Genomic DNA, 26,819 nt, shown 5'->3' on the forward strand with positions numbered 1-26,819 from the left:
TAAGTGTGAAATTAAATACGTAATGTTATTTGAAACTGTTATCGAGCACGGAATTTTACTTTGAAAAGTATTCGAGAATGTTCTTTATATGGGTGGCTAAAAAATAACTACATTCCCGTTGCCAGGGAGGTTTTGGGATTATATTGAGCAACTTTTACTATGGGACCAGTCCCGAAATCGCGAAAAAAATTTGGCCTTTTCATATATTTTGGCTGTTCATTTTCTATGGGAGGGTAAACGCGATTTCAGGGTTGGTCCCACAGTAAAAGTTGTTCAATATAATCCTGAAACCTCCTTGACAACGGTACTAAATGTACTTATTTTTTTAAGCCATATATGACGAAGAATGTGTAATTGTTTAGCATCAGTTGTAATTTACTTAGCAATATCAACTTTGCAAAATTTCTTTTATGTTACCTAAAATTTTAGTTCTGCGTGTATTTAAAATTGTTCAAAGCATAACTTTTATGTTCTAATGGGTCACAGTTTGTGACAAAATTTTGTCATTATTAAGAGGTAGTCTAATTATTTCCAGTCAGAATGGCTAACAAGCATACTTTTTCAGTAAACGCTTTGTATCTATTACGAAGGCCGATAACAAAGTAAATTATCTATTCTTACCACAACAAAACTACATTGTTTTGAAGTAATTCCAGTAAATAGCTGCAAATAATAATTATTGTTAGCCGCACATTGCTGTTCACTATTGTAAGGGTAAAAACACCAGAGCACCATTTATAACAATATTTATTAGAGAATCACAATATATGAGAGTTAGGGACTTAGGTAATACGCGACGCCGTGCACGCGCAAAAACCGATCTTCTAGATGACAGACGTCATAGTGCTGTCGCAGAGGTTATTGTAGTGATGTGAAGACCGCTAAATTACGATACCGCCTTTTAGCTCGGCCATCGCCTGACCCGACCAGCGCCCCGCAGGTCACTGTCATCAGTGCAGCCACTGAAGTCTGCCACAGCCAACGCAGTCGCAGCAAGCTGGGTCTTCACCAGGTGGATGTAGCCTCCACCAGTTCAATATTCTGCGAATTGAACAAGCACCTTTTACGCTCAGCCGATATACAAGCCTTGGTCCTTTTGAGTAATTCGACTCGAGTTCCGTTGAAACGGTCTATTTCGTTATTGTCAACTTACACCAAGATATTTAGTTCTATTTCAGTCGAATTGGAGTAAGGGCTTAAGCCGACTGAACCAAATGTAAGAAAGCATGACCAGGCTAGGTACCAAATAATCCGTGGTATGAGAGGTGTTAGGATATGCAAGTCTGCTCAGCACTTGCTTGAAATACACAAAAGGCTTAATTCACGTGCATATGACACCAAGAGGATATAAATACCAATTAATTAATTATGCAAAATAATAAAATATTGCGATGAGCGTGACATCTAGCGGCAGGTAGATAAACCACCCCCTTTTTTTGTAACACCATCTAACATAAATTATTTTCTTGTGAATAACGTCATATAACTTTGAAGGATTTATTAGATTTTGATAAATTTCTAGCATGTATACCCATGCAGCTAACCCAAACCTTCCATTGAGCGGTGCGTTCATACTGACCGCTTAACGTAACAATGACTATTTGTGTCGTTTTAAAAGCAAAGACTTGGAACAAACTCACAATTGGCTTCTCCGTTGTAGGATGTAAGACTCCCTCGCATGCACGCACAAAAATGCGTACAACTCGTGAGAGGCTAACATGGGACACGTCTCATGCATGTGCGGAGCTGCCTAGGCTAGGACACCACTGCCCTTGTAGGCGCAACGACCGTAGAAGTCAGCCCTTCACGATAAGGTTGTCACGGAGCCCGGTGCACGCACTCGCTCCAACTGGGTATTTTGAACAGGCACTCCCTCCAACTCTACTGGATCCGGTACTTCGCCAGCGATCCCTAGAAGGTATAAGTGCAAGCAACCCTTTCAAGGTAACCTTGAGATCATCAGTCTTAAGGTCATTAAAATATCCTTTTGTAAACAAGGTCTCAAGCCAACCTCTCAAGGTCAACAACAAATAGTACGATACGATATAGATAAAACATTTATCGGTAGTAGAAATAATGTTCCTCTTAAGGATAATATCATATCACATGCAATGGTCCGCCTCTTAAAGCCTGCACTGCAGATACCAGGAACAAACTAGCCTGTTAAAGATAGTCTTGTATCACATGCAATGGTCCGCCTCTTAAGGCCTGCACTGCAGATATACCAGTAACAAAATTAGCCTATTAAGGATAATCTAAGCTCACATGCAACGGTCCGCCTTTTAAGGCCTGCATTGCAGCAAATACCAGTAACAACCATCCTCTTAAGGATAGTCTTATATCACATGCAATGGTCCGCCGTTTAAGGCCTGCACTGCAGATATACCAGTAACAAAATTAGCCTATTAAGGATAATCTAAGCTCACATGCAACGGTCCGCCTTTTAAGGCCTGCATTGCAGCAAATACCAGTAACAACCATCCTCTTAAAGATAGTCTTATATGACATGCAATGGTCCGCCTCTTAAAGCCTACACTGCAAATACCAGTAAACAACCATCCTCTTAAGGAATGCAATGGTCCGCCTCTTAAAGCCTACACTGCAAATACCAGTAAACAACCATCCTCTTAAGGATAGTCTTATATCACATGCAATGGTCCGCCTCTTAAAGCCTACACTGCAAATACCAGTAACAACCATCCTCCCAAGGATAGTCTATATCACATGCAATGGTCCGCCTCTTAAGGCCTACACTGCAAATACCTGTAACAACCATCCTCTGAAGGATAGTCTTATATCACATGCAATGGTCCGCTTCTTAAAGCCTCTGTTGCGATTACCGGCGCCAGGAAGTAGCCTATTAAGGATAGCATCCCTTGCCAAGACTAAAGTAACAGCCCTTCTTAAAGAGCACATAATAATTAAAGCTCTATAGCAGACATTGAAGAGAGTAAGTAATATAAATAAAATAATCACTCAGTTCTCAATCCGAGTGTCTAATAAAATTAATCAAGCACAATGTGTTTATTTTAGTCGGCAAACCCGTTAACAAAACACATAAGTATGACAACAGTAACCCAGTTCTAAATCTGGGATAAAACAAAATCACAACTCGATTCCAAACTCGAGAGTAAGTAATATAAATAAAATAATCACTCAGTTCTCAATCCGAGTGTCTAATAAAATTAATCAAGCACAATGTGTTTATTTTAGTCGGCAAACCTGTTAACAAAACGCATAAGTATGACAACAGTAACCCAGTTCTAAATCTGGGATAAAACAAAATCACAACTCGATTCCAAACTCGAGAGTAAGTAATATAAATAAAATAATCACTCAGTTCTCAATCCGAGTGTCTCATAAAATTATATCTCAGTTCCTAATCTGAGAATATACTCGTAGTCAGTTCTTAATCTGAAAACGGTACCTGAAATAACAGCATTTGCCCTTAACATGGGAAATATAAAATAATAAGCAGTTGCTACTATGCAACCAATTGTAAATGATCATGTGCAACTTGGCTTGCCTCTTCCGTGCCCCTAAATAAAGGCAACACTCTTACTATACCAACATTGAACTACAGTAGAGCCTGAACAGAAGTTCATGTTATCGAGGTTCCTCTCTTACCCAGGTTCGCCTTATCGAGGTTTCACAAATTGTATTTTTCAACCATCATGAAGTGTATATTGATAATGACCAATCAGTCAAATCATGGCACATATGCTTAAACCATAAAGCTTCCAATTCCAAGACACACATGGTTGATTTTCTCCAGCTGTGCATGTGCATTTTATGTGTAGATAACTCAACACATCATCATCCAGGTTAACTTATACCTGCACAAAACTAAATAATTTTGTTAAATGCCATGCAAGCACACATTGTAAGATAAATGAGTTCATAACATAATAAACCACAATTTATGCATTTTTCAAAACAATGAAATACATACTTAGTGAACCCACAAAATTTGTGAAACATATTATTATTTATAACTTCTGATTTATGAAACCCAGAAGTAATAAAAGTGTACTGTTTATTAATGCAAACGGTACCATAACACACTACAAGTTCAGACGAAAACCGTCAATAACTTCAAACAGTAGCTCATGACACGATATTCTTCGGTCAATGTTCATTAGCAGTGAATGGGTTAAAATAGTTATTTGGAAAGCTTTAACCAAGCTATTTACCTTCGTTTAATATTCACTTATCGGACTGGAACGTTTAGAGTCCAGTCGCACTTGTATGTAAAAGACATGTATCATGTAGACCGTCAATATCCATATTGACTCCTGAAAGTATTTACCTCGCTTACCATTAGCAACAACCTGCTTTACCAGTGTCATACTCAGCTCAGTAAATATCTTGTTCAATATGTCCATCTCTTTGACAAGATTTTAACCTTGGAAATTCATCAAACTTCATCAGTAAAGTTTTGTTATAATGAAATGCATCTGAAACATACTGTTAGAACACAAATGATTATCATTGTCAATAACTCAAACACTTGACAATGTCATGCCAATAAAACTTTCATTAGTTTGGTAAGTCTGTTTAAATATATGTCTTTGGTTCATTTTATAACATGACATTTTGTGAAAAATATTTGCAATGCAAACTTTAACCAACATCCCAATGAACAAAACAACAACCACAACATACTATAAGCTGTATGCAATTAATTTGTATAAACATTCATAAGATTTTTCATACATAGAACCAATCAATAATATGTACAGACAGAAATTTTCTCAACATCTCAAATGATTTACTGCCTTGTTTATCAGTATGTCTGCAGCTTAATGTTAATTGCAAAGATGCAGGAGGTTATATGTGAAATGAACTGTCTTTTAAAATATTCAGTCCGAGGAGGCTCCGGATACATGGAGTGACTACATTTGTCGCAGACACTACTAACCAGCTTGAAATAAATGTCACCTTTCGCTTATTCACAAAGCGCATTTTACTAACCACACACAGTCAATGTAACACGTACTGACCGTTAGTATACATGTACAACATGAACAAACATTTTATTTCTAAATAAATACCTCATTTTCCATGACATCGGAGATTAGTCACTTATCAACATATTTTCTCCATATAATGAATTAGTTGAACACTAGGACATATTATACCTGGCATCCATAACCAACTAATTTTGAAATATTAGCCATGTCCATCCGGGTTCATTACAGAGGCCTGACCCGATAGCCACTCTAGTGTCTTCAATGACGGTATGGTCGTTCAATTCAAGAATCATTGCTGTCAAATATCTGGAAATTACACAAACCAAAAACACACCAACAAAGCATTATGTCAGTTGCAATAAGCATGTGTAATATCATACACACACACATATGAAACAACAAGTAATTTCTCCTTATTGTTGTTGTAACCAATATTCCAGTGTTTTTGAAAACTTGTAATCTATTTTAATTTGACTGAAAGGATAAAGTATTAAATAGCACTCATTGTTAATCATGAAAGCATAATACCAACATACATATAGTATCAATCAAGGCTAAGTTTACATTACCAAACTTGTTTTGTATGCTTTTTACTTGAATGTAAATTTCACCACGACACAAACTTTAGAAAATGATCATAGCATTTTGTTAATATGTCATGTAGACATACTTAATCACATTATGTTATGTATCTGAAAGCACATAGATTACAAAAATAACACAACATATAAGTGAGGCAGTGAATATTTACCACTATGGCCCCGGAGCACTGTTAGGTGTTGGATCGACAGACTTCTTACCTGAGTTAACTTTTACCTGAGTTACTCTATAATCCCAAGGATTTATTTCATTCATACCAATATCAAAATTCAATTGTACCTAATGGTATCTGTCAGCTTATGTCTTGTGATCTTCTGCTGTGAATATTGTAATACATACATGCCAGCAGCTTTATTACACTGTCAATATGTTTTATTTTTGACAGTCATGATCATTGATGTACATAAACTGAAATAGGTATCTGAAATCAAACACAAAACACACAAAACACACGGCAAAGGTACGATACGCCAGCCAATAGCCGGCACAGGTTAGTTTTGTAGGCTATTCTTGTAGGTATGATTTTGACACCAATCTTGGACTTTGTATATTTAAGTCCCTAACTGATGAGTGGTGTTGGTGCATTTACTCATTACAATCAGATTAACGATTAGAACAATGAAACAAGGAAGGACTACGCGCGGTAAATTTCGTAATGTCAATTTCGACAAATTATATCGTAGTAGGCGGGAATCCACTATCGCACTTCTGAAGCTGTAAGGGTAAAAACACCAGAGCACCATTTATAACAATATTTATTAGAGAATCACAATATATGAGAGTTAGGGACTTAGGTAATACGCGACGCCGATCACGCGCAAAAACCGATCTTCTAGATGACAGACGTCATAGTGCTGTCGCAGAGGTTATTGTAGTGATGTGAAGACCGCTAAATTACGATACCGCCTTTTACTATATATGATTGTAACAATGTTGTTTAAGTGGCCCATGTGACTTTAGCTTGGGGTAGGTCAGGATTAAGGTTTCTCCAAGAGTCGGGTCCAAGTCCGGACGGCCGCTGGCGAGGTTGCGGGAGAGTACTTCGGCGTTCCAGGGACCTCGCCGTATAGCAGCGAGGCGGCAACAGAGGGGTTTTAGTGGGTAAACCTGGGGTCTCATTAGCCCACAACAGGGAGTCCCACATAACCAACCCGGCCAGTCCCCGCGCCGGGTGGTATGCGTAAAGCATGGTCAGGCAAGGTGACATTCGGATTTCTGTATGCAGAACTTTTTATAATTTTACTTAACTTGATAATTAAACGTTTTGGCTTATCTGTATACAAAACTACATGCAGTTTACATTACGCTGTTCCGCTTAAAGACTTGTTTCATTATTTCATTCTTGCCGGCTCAGTTATAAGGACTCACGGCCCTAGCTAACTTATTGTAATTCTAAATACCTAATATTAATTAACTTTTCTAAATTAAACTTTCATTTCCTTCCTACCTCTTTCCAACTTTCATTTCCTTCCTACCTCTTTCCAACCCTAACGTCTACGATAAATCATTTGATATTTACCAATTGTTTTCAAGAAAAACATTGTGAGGAAACCGGACCATATAAAACCAACAAGGCCTGCATTTCCCTTTGGGTTGAAAGGTCTGATGGCACTAGCTTTAGTTAAAACGTTCCTAACAACAAAATTCCAGAGTTTCGTTGACTACATAATCATCTGGATAAAACACTCTATCTAACAAATATGCCAAATTACAGTAACCTCCATCGACTAAATGAATATATTCATTATAAATTTCCAAAACTTTAACCAATACAGAACCTTAATTACGCAGGTTTTAAGTAAATCCAGTTTCAATCAAAACTTCGGCTATAACTCTCTCGATTAATCCAAAGTTAGGTAATAAAACTTACAGCGCCCTTTTATTATGATTCCCTCACTAGTTGGGCTCCGGCTAAATTAGAATATGTATTTAACCTCACGAGAAATTAAAATAAGGCGTTTTGTAGAGAAATTAGTACCTATACATTGGTAACGATTAATAGCTTGACTGTACGGTGTAAAAATTTAAAAGGTCCCTTTTCGTTCAATTGTAACTACATATTTGTAACTTGACGTTCACAATTCGACATTTAGTATATTACGATACTAGTGCGAATTACCTATTTGCCCTAGCTACCTACAACGTATCGTATGTATCGTACAACGTTTTACAGTACCTATGGCCCTTTAATTTCATTTCATTCATTTATAATTTTGAAATAGTTACGTAATGTGCTATATTATCTTACTAGTGCGGGAAAGTAGCACCATATTGTACTGTAAAACAACATTACCGATGGGCCCGATTCGGATTTTGAAATAGATATCTATAAGATATCTTTTAGACATCACCAAGATACGATAATGATATTTTTAGGATCTAACCTGTCAAATTTGACATTTCCGCGATTCTGGAGATACTCTTGAACGATTTCCACAAGATATGACTTAGAGATCCAATTCACATCTAATAGATATCTAACTCTATCTAACGTAAAACTGCCGTATTCGAACTTCAAGATTTTCACAAGAGACGACACGTACTAGATCCATTCTAGATAGGTACGTTATAGTTTAGATTTCAACTAGTTCTCTTTTGCAGCGCAATTCGGGCAACCAATGTCACTTTTACGTTAGACAGAGTTAGATATCTATTAGATGTGAATTGGATCTCTAGGTCATATATTGTGGAAATCGTTCAAGAGTATCTCCAGAATCGCGGAAATGTCAAATTTGACAGGATAGATCTTAAACATATCGTTATCGTATCTTGGCGATGCCTAAAAGATATCTAGCAGATGTCTATTTCAAAATCCGAATCGGGCCCAAAGTGACATTGGTTGCCCGAATTGAGCTGCGAAAGAGAACTAGTTGAAATCTAAACTATAACGTATCTAGAATGGATCTAGTACGTGTTGTCTCTTGTGAATATCTTGAAGTTCGGATACGGCAGTATGTAGTCGTAACTTATTTAAATAGCCTTAAAAGAGTAACCTATCGACAACATGTGTGTTTTTTGACTTAAATACTGAGACTTAACTTTTAAATGGTAGACTTTGATTACGTTTCCAATTTTACTCTGTATTAATATCGAGGCAATATCAGGACTAAGTTTATGAAAATATACTTTTAGAATGTCTAAGGCTTTAAATTAAACTTTCGCCGTAGTCCTGAACGTAGATTATTAAAGTTTTGAAAGAGATTATGTTAAATAGTGAGCTTTAAGAGGGAGATTTAAGATAATGTAAGAAATATTCAATATCCTTGGTAAGGTCATTCTTTTATCGAGTATACTAGTATATTATTAGTTGAAAGCGTTATAAACTTCTTGATATATCAGAGTACTTCTAAAAAAACAATAACTTAAATATCAGAACATAACATTTACAATGATTTAAGACTTAATAAAATATCCATTAACTCCTATAAACTCAACTCTAACATTTAGAGGCCATACAGTTATATCTTTTAACTTTATCATACTGAGTTACGACTATTTTGCTTAAGACTGTTCTACAAGTAGTAGTAAGTGTAGTAACTCATTAACTGATCTTTTATGAACCTTAAGTCCTTGGAATAAGGTCTGTGTCAGTTAACATTGTAGCTGATAAGTTTAAGTAGACACTCTTCTCGCCATAAACTGTGTTAATGTTAGAGGTTTTATATTTTTATCTTCTTGAAATACTCGTTAACACCGAGCTTGGCGTTATTACGTGGACAATAATTAGTTCGCCTAATCTAAACTGCCAATAATGTTTAAAATGTAGCCAGGAGCTGTCGAGGGGAACAGTGGTCTTACTTTGAGAGGAGATAATGCTGGCAAATAAGCGCACAAGTTAAGGTTTAGATGTAAGTATATTATTAAAACTGTTAATTACCTAATGTAATAAATATGTTGGCCAGTAGTATATAAGCAAAAGACATCAACATGTAGTATACCTACCTAATGATTGCGACTTTTATATATATTTAGTTTTAGGAATTTTGATGCGAACATGCCCAGTACATATATATTAATTATATTATACTATGCACGCTTGCTCCAAAATTCGATTTTTATTCAACTGAATGGACAACACTTTCATCATGGAACCACTGGCTTGCTTTAATAATCTGTCGAACATCAAGTTTTACGAGTCAAGTCTGCTCGTAAAGCCAACGGCGAGTTATTAGCGAGCAACTTTACTGGCCCTATCAGTGTACCCTGCGCCACCCCTCAGGAGCAACTTCACCGGTCCTAACAGGCTAATACAGTACCTTGTGCCACCCCTCAGTAGGAACTTTACCGGGCCTAGTAGTGTACCCTGTGACACCCTTCAGGAAGTCGTTCTGACACCCTAGTCCTAGTTGTAACGACGCTACGCCACCCGACTCAGAAAGTAATTAAAACACCCTACAGTACTTGAAATAAACATATCTACAGTGTTATGTAAGGGACCTATAGAAAGCAAACGACATTGTGAGCAAGGGTATTTTGTTGACTGTAGATGTTCTGAGAGATTATTACTGAAATGTTTGAATAGTTTGAGGAGTAACTAGAAAACGACTGTTTTAAAAGGAGTGAGTGAACATTAAATTCAGCATACAGCATACTGATATCTCTTTTGTGCCATACTCAGTTTTGTAGTTAGCTGGAGTTTTATATGATTTTTACCTCAGTACCTTCGAATATTTACATAATATAGTAAACCTTCGACTCAATGAACATACTAACAATACTATCCGATTTTTATAGAAACCTTTCATATTTCTCATCATTGTACCCCAAAATAGAACAGTGACAACGCCACTGCATAACCCACCTTATATCTTTACTTTTAAAGTTGTCATTCCCTCAATAAAATTACTGAAAGATGACCCTCAAAAAGCCTTTTCAAATGCTACCTTAATTGTTGAACGTCAAGGTTGATAATCCCTTGTTGAAAGATGGGAGAACGGATAAGGAATTCAGGACATTCTTCGGTGCGGTGGCATGCAGATTTTACGAGCGATAGAAAGGGTCCACCCTTTGTGCAGGGATGGCTACTTGGGTACAGGCAGGGGGGAAAGTGTGGAAAATTAGGGAAACTCTCATGATAAAGGTGAATTTTAGTAAATGGACAAACTCATAATATAATGCTTGATTTCGGATTAGAGATTTCGGAATTTCAATCGTAAAAACTTTCAAACAGTAGCGATTTTCTGACAGTATTTATTTATTTAATGGCAGCATTGAGAACACAGAATACATAACATATGTATTACATAGGCAGTTATTAAGTACTTAGTTAAAATTTTGAGAGATATGTGGATAATTCAAGCATTAACCAAAACTTTAATCATTATTAAGGTTATTAAGGCTGTGAAAGCATTGCTGCGCACTTGCGCAGGCAAGCAGTGTGGCTGAGCGATAATACTGTAAATTTTATTGATAAATTGAGTGACGGTTTTGAACGTTCCAATCGCGACAGCAAGTCAGCGCGACAACGGTGACACCGCCCGTTTCTTGCTGCATCGCTTAAAGTAACCTTTATTAAAATTCTAGTTTAAAATCATTTGCTCTTATATCCTCGACTGTACTTAAACTATCCCTTTTCTTCTAAAACGCTATCGCGAGTTCCACTCGGCCGCGCGGCAAAAAATCGCTCCGAATTCTGAATAAATTACCCGGCGACGTTTCAGCCGCCATTCATAACGCCCTTTTAGGAGAAATGGCAACCAACGCTTGGAAAAGGGACTAATATGAGCCCTCAGTGTCACTCTTTGCAGGATGCAGCATCGGGCATATTTGTCTGTAAAAATACTTCTAAAGAAAATGTCATTCAATTATCGGGATAAAACTTTCGTGTGATATATTTTAAACTGTTTAGGAAAGACCCCCTTCTTCAGGCTCTAGTGCTCGCGGCGGCTGCGGCTCGGCTGTGCGGGGACCGAAACATGTCACCAATAGCGACTAAAAATTCAAGTGAATAAAACCGTTGTCGTCTAAATAGTCATTCAATTACTTCAGTTCTTAATGTGGAGTGTGAAGTGAGTCCTGTTCTAAAAGTGCTTCCTCCTGGTAACCACACCGGTTTCCAACTTAGTTTTTAGGGTTTCGTACCCAAAGGGTAAAAACGGGACCCTATTACTAAGACTCCGCTGTCCGTCCGTCCGTCCGTCCGTCTGTCACCAGGCTGTATCTCACGAACCGTGATAGCTAGACAGTTGAAATTTTCACAGATGATGTATTTCTGTTGCCGCTATAACAACAAATACTAAAAACAGAATAAAATAAAGATTTAAGTGGGGCTCCCATACAACAAACGTGATTTTTGACCGAAGTTAAGCAACGTCGGGCGGGGTCAGTACTTGGATTTTTGCTTGTTTTGCTCTATTTTTTGTTTATGGTGCGGAACCCTCCGTGCGCGAGTCCGACTTGTTTCCGTAGTTAATCAAGCGTCACTTGGCACTGGATCAAGGGAATCACCCTTCTCCACCATGCTTGACACGACTAACGCATGTCCCAATTGCGTAAAATGGTTGAAACTATTAATAAACTATCTCCCACCTTATTACAAGGACATAGAGTATACCAATAGTCGAAGTTTGTTGCTGATTGTTTATAACAGAAACGTGGCAACGGAGCTGCCAAGCGTTGCCACGAGGCACACGTGGTGATTGTTATTTCTAATTGGTATAGTGCATGTGGATATCGAAACTACGCGGTTTTGTTACGCGGATCGGTTTTTGATCCGATTTGATAAAATCTAAAATTAATCATTTGGAGTTAGCCTAAAATAACCTGTGTTATATAAAACTGGCCGCCAAATTGATCACCAGGGGAGGATTTTCACCTGAAATTATAAAGTTATTGGCCTCAAGGCTTCAAACCATTTCTGCCACTGTGTTTTCAAGTCTTTTATCTTCCTTTACAGCGTTTTTATAAATTTTGTTTGGGTGAGCCTGCTTTTTTTTGATAAATTGATTCCCCGATCTGGTTGCAGGCCTGTAATTTGGTCTTTTAGAGGGAAGATAACAGTTCTATGCAAAAAGTTTGAGTTAATCCATAAAATGAATAAAACATTTGAATAGGTACTCGTAACCGGCACTTCGCGCCAAAGCTAGAAATAGTCGGCATGGTGATGAACGTCATAGTTTTATGGCGTGTGGATGCATTAGATCATGCTGATGCAATTGTTGATAATGATAAACAAGGAAACAAGAACAGAGTGCAAATTATGCAACTGCTGACCAGTGCCAGTGATATAAGTAATATTTATAATTTTGAGACTACATACATTTTTGAATTTTAGTGAAAACCAGAAAACAAACATTTGGCCACCTAAAAATTGATTTTGCTAAATTATCCCCAGAAAATTTACACACGTGTTAGAATTTTCTTTATTTAAATAGAAACTGTTTTTATTTCTTTGTAAAATGTAAGAAAATTTATATTTACATCATACTTAATTAGGCCATTTTATAAATGTATTGTAACGTTTTCTCCTAAATATGTAGCTGTTTATCCATCCATCCATCCCTTTGTCGTGTAGCTAGAGCTAGTACCCCTGTTATTTATTTAAGCCTTCTCGATACTGTGCTTATATTCTTTTGATCATCAAATCATTCTCCAATTTTTTTCTCTCATATCCCTTTTAATGCCATAAATCTCATAATAACCTTTACATTAACCGCTCGTCAATCTCCGCCCATCTTCGGGCGTGTTCGTGTCCACGAATAGACTCCGCGCGTGCGCTGGCGCAGCGCCAGAGTTGACGAAACGCACGCTTCTACGATCAAGTCGTTAATACATTCTTATTCAGTATTTGGGATATTTACCAAAATCCGACGGTACTGGATTTTGCCTTTAAAGACACCATGTTATCTTTTATTATCAATTAGTAGTTCTGACATCCCAAGAACTTTACCATAATCAATATAATCATAACATAGCCACCAAGTGGATGCCGACGAAGAAGCGTGGACGAGGCAGGCCCAGGTAGAGATAGTGGGACGACTTTGACGCCTTCCTTAACAACTGGCCGGAAGAAGCGCTGAATCGGGAGTAATGGAGAACCAGGGGAGAGGCCTTTGCCCAGCAGTGGGACACACAAATAGGCTAAGAGAAAATAAATAAATATAATAATGTAATAAATCAAAGTCCGTATCTACATATTCTCAATCAGGCTTTAAGATTATAAGCATTATTACAACTTAAAACTTACTACCACAACGTCCGAGTATATAAAACATGTATATGTATACTAGGTACTCACACGTTCTAGTCCTTTTATGGGCGCCGTTGACCACCACGTCTGACTTGTAATAAATCAAAGTCCTTGGTACAATCATTTACTTTTAATTTACTCCGACTAGTTACTTCTACGTACACTCTTAAACAATCTTAAGTTCACAAGCAGTAACCTTCGTGCTAAATTTAGTGTTGCTCGTTCCAGCGCCGAGCGAGAATGAATCTTCCACCCCATGGTACATTATATTTATACTCTTTTATCATTACAATCTGCGGGTAGGAGAGAAGGGTCATTTTCGCGACGACCGACAGATTAATTAACAAATATTCGGGTATACACAGATCATATTTTTAATCACTACCTACTGAATACCATTATTTTAACCTAACTCACACTAAATAATTATAATTTATTCTCGTAATCTTATGAAATATCACACTCGGCCATCCGACTGCGTGCTACCTCCGGTGCACGATCAACAATAATATCACACTCGGCCGTGTTGCCTAAATGCCTTTACAGTCCTATTTATTTTAGTTGTAGTCAGTTTATAGAATACTAATACTCTTCATTGTAAACCTCATTAGCATTTATACTAAAAAGCATGTAAAGGTTCACGAAATACATGTACTTTATGAATATAATCTTTTTTGGGGAAGCTAATACGTAATTACATTAACAACTTAATCAGGCTTGTAATTAACAGTTGCAATGGGTGTACGATTACAATACTAGGCTACAAACTTGATGACAACTTCCACTCGTAAGATCCCTCTTGACCGTCGCCTTGACTCCCGCGGTCCTTCGTACGGGTCATCTGAGAGAGGCCACCGTCGTCTGCGCCCGCTGTTGTGACGACATCTGTCTTCAGGCACCTCACGCTCGGCTGTCGCAGTGTACCACGTCATCTGTCCACCGTCGCTGACCTCATTTTTTCCTGTAATTAAATTTCAGTGCGCTGTATGATTGTTTGTTAAAATTTATTTTCACCCTACACAGCATGCTTTTTCCTGTTTAAATTCTACGAACTCTCTAAACTGTCCAAACTCTCTTTATTAAACTCTTTAAACTCATTGAACAGACTCATTGACCAGACTCGTTAGTCTCATTGGACAGACTCGTTAGACTCATTGGACAGACTCGTTAGACTCATTGGACAGACTCGTTAGACTCATTGGACAGACTCGTTAGACTCATTGGACAGACTCGTTAGACTCATTGAACAGACTCGTTAGACTCGTTAGACTCATTGAACAGACTCATTAGACTCATTGAACAGACTCGTTAGACTCGTTAGACTCATTGAACAGACTCGTTAGACTCATTGAACAGACTCGTTAGACTCATTGAACAGACTCGTTAGACTCATTGAACAGACTCGTTAGACTCATTGAACAGACTCGTTAGACTCATTGAACAGACTCGTTAGACTCATTGAACAGACTCGTTAGACTCATTGAACAGACTCGTTAGACTCATTGAACAGACTCGTTAGACTCATTGAACAGACTCGTTAGACTCATTGAACAGACTCGTTAGACTCATTGAACAGACTCGTTAGACTCATTGAACAGACTCGTTAGACTCATTGAACAGACTCGTTAGACTCATTGAACAGACTCGTTAGACTCATTGAACAGACTCGTTAGACTCATTGAACAGACTCGTTAGACTCATTGAACAGACTCGTTAGACTCATTGATCAGACTCGTTAGACTCATTGAACAGACTCGTTAAGACTCATTGAACAGACTCATTAGACTACTCGGACTACTCCGACTACTCAGATCTATCAGACTACTCAGATCTATGGACTCTGGCAGCATACCTGCATATCTGCATTCATAACAGCACATCTACATGGCTGTAGACTTTCTGGCAGCACACTACATGGCCGCACTCTTTAAAACCTTTAAACTCAACTCAAAACTCTTTAAACTTTAAAACCTTTAAACTCAATTCAAAACTCAACCTTTAAACTCAACTCAAAACTCTTTAAACTTTAAAACCTTTAAACTCAACTCAAAACTCTTTAAACTTTAAAACCTTTAAACTCAACTCAAAACTCTTTAAACTTTAAAATCATTAAATTAAACTAAACTTTAAAATCATTAAACTCAAATCTTTAAACTCAAAACTCTTTAAAACCATTAAACTAATCTTTAAACTCAATACTTTAAAATCATTAAACTAATCTTTAAACTCAACACTTTAAAATCATTAAACTAATCTTTAAACTCAACTCTTTAAACTTTAAATCTTTAACTCAACTCTTTAAACTTTAAAATCTTTAACTCAACTCTGTAAACTTTAAAATCATTAACTGAACTCTTTAAACTTTAAAATCTTTAACTGAACTCTTTAAACTTTAAAATCTTTAACTCAACTCTGTAAACTTTAAAATCTTTAACTCAACTCTTTAAACTTTAAAATCTTTAACTCAACTCTTTAAACTTTAAAATCTTTAACTGAACTCTTTAAACTTTAAAATCTTTAATTCAACTCTGCAGCACACCTACATGTCCGCACTCATAAGCAGCACACCTACATGTCCGCACTCATAAGCAGCACACCTACATGTCCGCACTCATAAGCAGCACACCTACATGTCCGCACTCATAAGCAGCACACCTACATGTCCGCACTCATAAGCAGCACATGGATAACTGGCCATTAGATTTGGTTAAGTACACCACCTACATGGTGACTAACTTCACTATTACCCACCTACATACATAGGGAACTAGACGTTAGATCTGGTTATAGTACACCACCTACATGGTGACTAATAACTTCACTATTACCCACCTACATACATAGGTAACTAGACATTAGATCTGGTTATAGTACACCACCTACATGGTGACTAACTTCACTATTACCCACCTACATACATAGGTAACTAGACATTGGATCTGGTTATAGTACACCACCTACATGGTGACTAACTTCACTATTACCCACCTACATACATAGGTAACTAGACATTAGATCTGGTTATAGTACACCACCTACATGGTGACTAAATTCATTATTACCCACCTACATACATAGGTAACTAGACATTAGATCTGGTTAAGTACATCACCTACATGGTGCACATACGTAACAGCCAATTCAACATTGAAATTTTAAATTTTAATTGTTGCTATCCAACCACCTACATGCCACTCATACATACTAATGACAACGTGTGATTAAGCCCTTGGGAGCTGACAGGTTAATAGAGTCCTTTTATTCATTTCGGGAACTAATCATGACTTTACTATTAGATCATTTAGCTCATACTATGTAATAGATTAAGTTCAGTATTCGAAACTCAAGTATAGGATGTAGGTACACGTGTTAGCAACACTAGCAATGTTTAAAAAAACACAAATGAAATGTGGGTAAGGAATTATTTTGAATAAAAAAATATAACAGGCGGGTATTCTGGACATGCAAGATGATCGAGGTGTAACGGCTGGTTCTTTGTTAAAATAATATACGTTTAATTAATTGGAAAAGCAAAATACATTGATTTACAAATCAAAGGCTGTATATATTTCTGGAAGCAGATGACCTTCTAATACACGTAAACACTTAATTTAACGACAATACGTATTTTAACTAAATCTGCATAACAACCGAGCACGTTTATACTTAAAAACATACTACTACACTGTACAGCCTAATCGTAAGTATTCAAATTCTAAGACAACTTGTAACCACGGCCTAAAAATAACATGACTCTTGTAAAAAAAATAAGGTTTTCAACTCGCTCAATGCCTGTATCGATTTTGATTAGTAGCAGATTTATAAATTACGTAACACGTCTGCATTTGTTACTTCAACTTAACCATGATCGCGTATCTACATATTCTCAATCAGGCTTTAAGATTATAAGCATTATTACAACTTAAAACTTACTACCACAACGTCCGAGTATATAAAACATGTATATGTATACTAGGTACTCACACGTTCTAGTCCTTTTATGGGCGCCGTTGACCACCACGTCTGACTTGTAATAAATCAAAGTCCTTGGTACAATCATTTACTTTTAATTTACTCCGACTAGTTACTTCTACGTACACTCTTAAACAATCTTAAGTTCACAAGCAGTAACCTTCGTGCTAAATTTAGTGTTGCTCGTTCCAGCGCCGAGCGAGAATGAATCTTCCACCCCATGGTACATTATATTTATACTCTTTTATCATTACAATCTGCGGGTAGGAGAGAAGGGTCATTTTCGCGACGACCGACAGATTAATTAACAAATATTCGGGTATACACAGATCATATTTTTAATCACTACCTACTGAATACCATTATTTTAACCTAACTCACACTAAATAATTATAATTTATTCTCGTAATCTTATGAAATATCACAATAAATAGTTGGCGCAGGCCTGCGCCTGCTCCGTGCATCCACGCCAGCTAGCAGACGCCCTAAGTAATCGGTTCCTTTCGTGAACTCCCGTACCATCAAAGACCTAGCATAGTAAATTAATAAACCATACCTACTCATAATAATTTACTATCCCTTCTAATTGGCTCCCTGCCCACCACATTGCGTCAATGTAAACATACCAAAATGTAATACATTCTAAAGTTCTAAACACAATGATCTAAGGTGTATTTTACCTTGACAAGTGCAGTCAAACAAACAGGACGACACATGTTCTACCGAGTCAAAATATTATAAAAACAGGCCAATAATTTAGTGTTTAATTAGATGGATTATGTTGTTTTGGTAGGTATTATTGGAGTGTGGAAAAATTGGGATTAGAATGTTTTGTAGGTCAGTTCTATGGGCACACAGCCGACTATACATGTTTTGGAGATGTGGTGCTGGAAAATAACTATTAGTTTAAAAAAATTATAGGCCCGTACGCTAATCATAAGATTATACTTACCTAAACAATTTAATGCCAAAAATGGCTTTCATCATTTTGGAAAAGAGATGATACTTCAATTCAAACTGCTGGATCGATTAAGGCATTTAAATGAATCAAAAAATCATTTCTGTGATATTAATGCTCTCTGCGTTGTTTGACAAGCCATTTCCGTCAGTGGAAAAGGGCGGTAAGTTTAAAAGATGAAGGCACGAATTTCTCCCATAGACATTTCGAATTTCGCGCCTTTTTCTACTGATAAAGAGGTTTGAGGACTGAGTATATGTATAATATTAGTAGACCGTAGTTTTTAGGGTTCCGTACCCAAAAGGTAAAATCGGGACCCTATTACTAAGACTCCTCTGTCTGTCTGTCTACAAATATTTATTTACCGCCACTATAATCAGTTTGACGTATACCTACCTACTCAAAAATAAAAACACTTTGAACTTTGAACGCTCTTATTCTCTTGACAATAAAGTCGCGTCAAGATCATTTTGAACAACTCGCCCGCTTAGCAACTTCTGCTGCTGACTGTACCTACTTACAAAAACCAAGAAATTTCGGACTAGATCGACCTATATCATACTGTCCCCGATACTTTATTTATTATTAAATATAATTAGCCACCCATAGACAAGATTCCTTGGCGTGATAACTCGTCGTGTCCACATGCCACCAACATTCGTCGCTAGTAAATATAAATAGGAATAGATCGTCAATAATAAAACACATACGTAAGTATTGGGAATGTCACGGTGTAATACAATTTAATAATAAAGAACTTACGTATTGCCAAAGACTAGTAAATAAAAGACTGCCATATCCCATACCACGCCACGAGAAATGTTGTAGATGACATTAAATATTATTTTTAGATTTTAGTTTTTTGCGTATGAAAATTGCCATCTTACTACTATTTATAATTTTAATACGTATCAAACTAACGACTGGACTTAACTGACCCTAAGTATATTTACAAAACTAGATTTAAAGCATAAATTAAGAATTTTGAGCCTTTCATAAAGGTTCAAAAATCTTAAAACTATATGGTGCCATGTAATAACAATATGTCTACCTACACATCATTTTATAACTATTCTTTAATTGGACCTTTGGGGTTATGACAGCGGCCGGGATTAAAATCGGATTTTAAGGTTAGAAGTCATAATAAGTACCTACTTGGTGACAAATATTAGACGTATAAAGATAAAATGAAAAACTGTAATAACAGCACGCGAGGAACGCGGTGTTGAGAAGGTTGTCGGTCTAGAATATTCACTAGTCTCTTCTATTAGTACCTAATGTCACGCCATGATCTATTTCTGTGGTCATCATCTCACTTGCTTTAATATTCTAGGTTGGTAAATAAGCTATTTGTATTAATCATTGTATTTTTATTTGAAGAAAGTAAAGGTACTAAGTATTCATACATATTCCATTCTGTTTTTTTTTTCAATTTGACGGGTTTGTGTAAAAAATTATTGGTAACAATGTAAGTAAGTACAACTTAAATATTTTTTTTTCTATCGAGCCGAGCCCACTCAATAAGGTTTTGCTTGGATTGGAACCTGCTCTTGCAAATATAATTTCTTAGATTAATTGTGATTTTTTCATGACTCTTGATATAAACGTAAAAAAATAATACATCGTTTATGAATATTGTGTTAGCCAACGTTTTAATTTAAAATTATTATACATATTAACATTTTTAAGTAGGTATACATATGCAGAAAAAATTTGTTCAGTAAGTACTTAAATAGAAAAAAACACATTTCCTATACAAATTTCCTTTCATTAACAAACATGCTAAGCATAGGTGCGGTTCATCAAAGCCAATCTAATGATTCAAACAGTAAACACGGCATACTAATATCAGCTTTATAACCTGTCTATATATACACTCTATCTCGTTACAATAAAGTCTATAATCATTCGGAAATAAATCAAAGGCATACGTGACTGTTAACGCTTACGCCGAATAAAATATGTGCATGTAATTTGCACAATCCCAGCCGTATCCAGTATGGGCCGGTTCGCAGTTGCATGCATATCATACACATGCACTATTGAATATTGTGGCTTAAATACCCGACGAATAAATTAGGTTTTATTTGGTTTTATGTTAGGTGAACAGCAAACTGTATTAATGTAGCAGTTCATTGACAAATATTGGATTGGCAAAAATACATAAGATCCGAAATAAATTAAAAGTGGAAAAATTCACTGTCTTGGGTGGGACTTGAACCCACGACCACTGGATCGCTAGTACAGTGCTCTGCCATCTGACTTCTGAGCTACCAAGACCGTACCCAATTCAGCGAATATTTCCACCATATATGAGCCCTAGGGATAGCATCGTTCGCAGACGTTTCTGCTTAATACAAAATTAATTTAAAAATACATAAGGTCAATGTGGCTAATTCCGTCATATATCAGGGCCTATTCCGTCCACGGGCGTATTATTCTTTGATTTTCAATCGTAGGAAAAAACCCATTTGTTTTCAATTGCTGAAACTAAAAGTAATCGCTGCTTTGTCGATGAAATCGCCTTCAGTAAATAACTTCGTATTAACTAGCAATATTTGGGAGACCGAGCTTCGCTCGGAAAACATATAAAATATCAAAAATTAGCGTTCCCAGAGATAAGACCTAGCTACCCCCCCCCCCCGACGCCCCCGCTTCGCCCCCGAAAACCCCCATTTACCAAACTTCATCGAAATCGTTAGAGCCGTTTCCGAGATCCTCGAAATATATATATAAATACATAGATAAATGGACAAGAATTGCTCGTTTAAAGGTATTAGATTAGATTAAATCATGATTTTCATGATTTTTACTTTACATTGTATCATGGGACTTCGTATTCAAAACTTAGGATTTAGAATAAGACAAGGCAAGATTGGTGACGGGTGGCGAAGATAGATTACCGCTTCGTCTTAAGTTCTTAACAACATGAACACAACAATTCGTAGGTAGGTACATTTTTAATTATGATTACAAAGTATTTTTAAGATTGGATTTAAGTCAATCATTACGTCCGAAGAGATGCACTTCGACTCAACTCCATGCCAAATTCTAAAAGTTCAGAGGCCAAAACATACGTACGTACATACTAACATACGTACACGAGTGCAACAATAGATTCTAAAATTATGTAATACGACATAACGTCCTAGAATAGACGATAGTGGCGTGGTTGGTTGACGTTTGTTATTCATGTCGAATTTTGTTTATTAAGAAGCTATATTTGTATCATTTTGACGTCCGTTACTTGCACTTATAATGTGTCTTTATGACCTAAGTGTGTAAGTAGTTAAAAGTTTTGGCTATCAGTTTCTTCTGATAAAGAGATGCTATATGCTATACAGAAAGCGAATACTAGCTAGCGTTTATATATTGCACTATAGTTTTATACAGTTAACATTTCTGTGGCAAGGTATCTGTCTGTATGGTAGATACGCGATTAAGAGTCCTTAGTCCTACAAGCGAGCGTTTTTTGCAATCTGTTACCTTTTTCATTCAAATTACGACGTAACTATTAGTATTCATTCAAAAACTGATAACGTACTTAAATAATCATTTCTTAAACTAGCAAGTAAGACCGTTCAAGTTGACATTTTCTCTTTTTAAACCTAAAATAAATGAGTTTTCTTGGGAGGCTTTTTCAAAATTTGCAGTGAGAACTGTCGTTTCGGTTCTCAATTTTGCAGTAAACAAGAATCATTTGATACAGAAATGATTACAATTCAATTCACCATATCTTTTACGAGCGGCTAAGACTATTGAAAATCAAAGATTCATTAAAAAAAATGGATATTTAACCTTCCGAACTTTCTTCATTTTTTGGGTGAAAACAGGGTTACATTATATTTTTTTATCGCAAATTGTACTATTATTTTGCCCTAAAAATAATATTATAGCAAACTATAACTATACGTTAACCCATAAAAAAATAATCATAACTATAGGACCTACCTTGCCGTAAATTTATATTATTTTAAAACACGTATAAATCACGCTGCACCGACGCCGCGCGCTCATTCTCCGCCGAGGCGGCTTAGGGGACGGACCTGTGCTCGATCGTCAGGCGTTCGGTGACTATGGTGCGTTCGTAAACAGCCAGAGAGTTCCGAGAAGTGCTGTATACAGCGACTAGAAAATCTTGATACAAATAAGTACATTTTTTACACCATATTTAATTTCAACAACAGACTCTCGCTAGGTGATAGGTTTTCAGTGTTACTTGAATACTGGTTAGGTTTTGCATTATTATTATACCCGGACGACCTGGATAATGTCCAGGTTCTCATGATGGAGTCAGGAGTTGGTCACCGAACTCCTAATCTACTCATCATAACTCCATCGTGTTTGGGCTCAATAGATTTGCCTCGACGAGCACCTTCGTTCTAGATGAGGTCCAGGTTCTCATGATGGAGTCAGGAGTTGGTCACCAGAACTCCTAATCTACATATTATCACTCCATCGTGTTTGGGCTCATTAGATTTGCCCTGACGAGCACTATATATCTTGAGGAGGTCCAGGGTCTCATGATGGAGTCAGGAGTCGGTCACCAGAACTCCTAATCTACTCATCATAACTCCATCGTATTTAGGATTATTAGATTTGTCCTGACGAGCACCATCTATCTAGATGAGGTCCAGGGTCTCATGATGGAGTCAGGAGTTGGTCACCAGAACTCCTAATCTACTTATCATAACTCCATCGTGTTTGGGCGCATTCGATTTGCCTTGACGAGCACCATCTATCTAGATGAGGTCCAGGTTCTCATAATGGAGTCAGGAGTTGGTCACCAGAACTCCTTATCTACTCATCATAACTATATCGTGTTTGGGCTCAATAGCTTTGCCCTGACGAGTACCATCGATCTAGATGAGGTCCAGGGCACAGGGCTATATTATAGTTCTTACGAACAGATACTTATCTCTCAAAGAAAACTCAAATGCCTACCGTTTTAATACCTACACAAAAATACAATGGAATGACCTTCAACGCACCGCTCCCCGCACCGCGCGCACCGGCACAAAGCTAGGGTTGCCGACGCTTAGAAATTATTTTACAAATAAGTACCTACCTACTTACCTAAACTATAGATTGTATGAAAGATACCTACCTACTTACCTAAGGTACAAATATAAGTTTTATTAATTGTAAAATAACTATGAGCAAGATAAGTTGCAATAAGTAATTAATAATTATAATATTCCTTTTATCATTATTAATTACTTATAAATTTATTTTATTATTCTCTTTATTTATCTTTTGTCTTAAGTTAGGGTTTTTCCTTATTTTATTATTTATTATGATGAGTGACTGCGAAATATTTGAAAGGTCATATCTCCCTACAGTAACCGTAGTGTTTACGCCGTTTTATAAACCGCGTAAACACTACGCGGTTTATAAAACGGCGTACTACGTAGCTTGCGACTATCGTAAAAAAAATTGGTATAAGTACTTATATTGAGAACGTCTAATAGTTACTTTTCCTATTAATCGGTAGAGCAAACACGGATTTTTTTATTAGTTTTTTTTTGTTTCTGCATCCATCCACAATTCCACACTACAACATGTGTTATTTGTTCGTGAAGAAGACATTTATTTCGCATACATTTTGGCATATTCGAGCGCCGGCGACCAACTAGCTTGATTTTCTACCGTGAACGGGAAGAGATTCGTAGGTATAAATCCGTGCTCGCGCGGAGAGTTCCATAGGCCTGAGCGCCTACCGCGAACCACGTTCGACGTGTTGCCTCTCTGTCGCACTTGTAAATTCGTACGTAAGTGTGACAGGGAGGTAACACGTCGAACGTGGTTCGCGGTAGGCCCTCTGTCCAGGGTATCTTAATGGAGTGGAGCGAAGATGGCATAATATAAATAATCGGATTTCGGTATTGACCCCGACGAGGCCATCAAACAAAAAAAAATGTGGAATGTAGTCAACGGTATCATGGTTTTAAATAAAAACAATGACTGGTTTTAACAGATAGGGCCAGTTGCATATCACAAATAAAGAAACATGTTTATTTGCAGTATGGACGGGCCCCGACTTTCCCCTAAAAACAGAAATAGTACAAAAAGACGACAATTTGTGGGCAGCAAAAATGTAAACAAAACTCATGGTTTGTCATGGTTTGTAAAAAAAAAACAACGGGTTGCACTCCGGGAGTGCCGGCAGAAGTGAAAACTCAATGACTAGTGCAAAATGTCTGCAGCACTATGTATAATTGATGTTAATGCCATCTAGCGTTATTTCGTCGCATTACTTGAAACCCCTAAGCACATCACTGTTGGTACTCGAGTTATATTAATACCGGTTAGAGGGAAACTCACTAGATGGCATTTAAATCAATAAAGAAAAACTCAATAACATTGTAACAGTTTTTTGATCAGGTCACGTGTCCGTCTTACGGTCACGTGATCTGTCGCGAGTTTAACATTTTTTCCCCACCTCAAAAAGTGCACAGCGCCGCTAAAGAAGTTTGAAAATACAACACTACTACAATGACGAATATTAGTAGTAAGGTTTATTCGGGTAATTCCGAAAATCATTGTAAAATCACTCATATTCCGTTGTAGTAAGAGTCAGCTTTCGGAATTATCCGCCACTATTTGTTCATTCGGAAATACCCGAATACACCTTATTCATAAGAAGAGTGATTGTCACAATAATTCCATGCCAGAGGTAAATATTGTTATTATTTACTCGCCTCTGGTTATATATTATCCCAACACATACACTCTATTGACTACTACCATGCTTATAAAATAAAATAAAGAGTGCCAATATAACGCTAAAAATAATGTTACTTTGCAATTAAATTGAAAAGTATCAATATTATTCTCGCCTGCGTTGAAACGCGCTTAACTTTGCCGGCGCTCGCGTACCGAGCGCCAACGCCATCTATCGAGTGTTATTTCGTGAAATCGGTGAACGCTCTAAGGAATAAGGCCTCTTAAGTCCCGTTGTATAATTTAATAAGGTATCTGTCGTCATGCAATTCTAAAATCAAGTTCACTATTTAATTAGCACATTTTTGACAAGCCACAAAGGAAAGTACCTATAAGAAGTATTTGCAACATGCCTTTTTATAACATACAGTTATGTATTTACACAGAACTCCGGTAGACGACTTACCTGTCTACCACAGAACATCGCATTTTTATACATCTTCAATGGAAAATAAGTCCTTTTCGCCCAAGTGAAGCCTAGACTTTCTCGCACGCGTTGTACGCATTCTGTTCTTGCTATGTAACTATTGTTTGAACAGTCAATTGATTCCCAGCGTTAATTAATGCTTAGTTATACTTGTAGAATAAACCTTCACTGCAACTTGTTGCCAAGATGACGGTTTTGACAAACACGAATCCAATAGTCGACTGAGCGAAGGTCTCCGTTTCAGCCTGGGCAAACGTGCTTTCGTAAAGTGTCATGCTATGGAACTTGCTAACTATGTACCTAAACAAAAGTCCCTCGTGAATTGACATTCAGAGACGATTTCTATAATATGGTGGTTTGTTTACATAGTTAGCAAGTTCCATAAAATGACACTTTATGTCCCGCTGTTTTCTTCTACATGGGGCCCAGCCAACTGAAATTATTTGTATTCCAATCTATTATAGAGGTTTTTTAAAATTATGCGACGAAAAGTGACGTAATCAAATCCATACATTATAAGTTTCGGTTGGATTTTAAATAAGCGATTTTAGCTTGGCTGTGATTGTTAAGCTTAAAGGTTATTAAAGTGGGACTATTAATTTCAATTTACTGGAGTCATAAATTTAGTGTGTTATAAACAGAACTAGCTTTCGCATTCAGTTTTGCCTGCGGCCATAATTTGCCAATACGTTCTTTTAAACGTTGCTAACATAATGTAAATAGCTATTTCTTAAAAGAAATAAAGTAGGAATAAAAAAAGGCAATAATCATAAAACAGCTTTTATGGTGTAATACAGCGACGGAATAAATTTAGACAAAGTTCTCAATACATTTTTGACTTCGAAAAACGGGACATATGAATGACTAACACTACACACTCGTGAAATGTTATTATGAAACTCTCTTTCAGCTCGTTTCATTATGTAGCAGTCACATAAAATACAATTACTTATTAGTTACTATGTACATTTAGAAACA

At 36.8% G+C, this 26,819-nt stretch overlaps 1 long non-coding RNA gene and 1 other non-coding gene across 2 annotated transcripts in view; both read right to left on the bottom strand.

Moving 5' to 3' along the window:
- Positions 1–26,819, bottom strand: part of LOC134654265 (uncharacterized) — a 162,023-nt gene that overhangs the window by 105,906 nt on the left and 29,298 nt on the right. The window lies entirely within an intron of this gene.
- On the bottom strand, positions 20,892–20,971 carry Trnaa-agc (transfer RNA alanine (anticodon AGC)). Its single transcript has one exon. It is a non-coding gene; the product is annotated as a tRNA-Ala (tRNA).

The sequence above is a fragment of the Cydia amplana genome, chromosome 14 (genome assembly GCF_948474715.1).
Source record: "Cydia amplana chromosome 14, ilCydAmpl1.1, whole genome shotgun sequence".
NCBI classification, from domain to species: Eukaryota; Metazoa; Arthropoda; class Insecta; order Lepidoptera; family Tortricidae; genus Cydia; species Cydia amplana.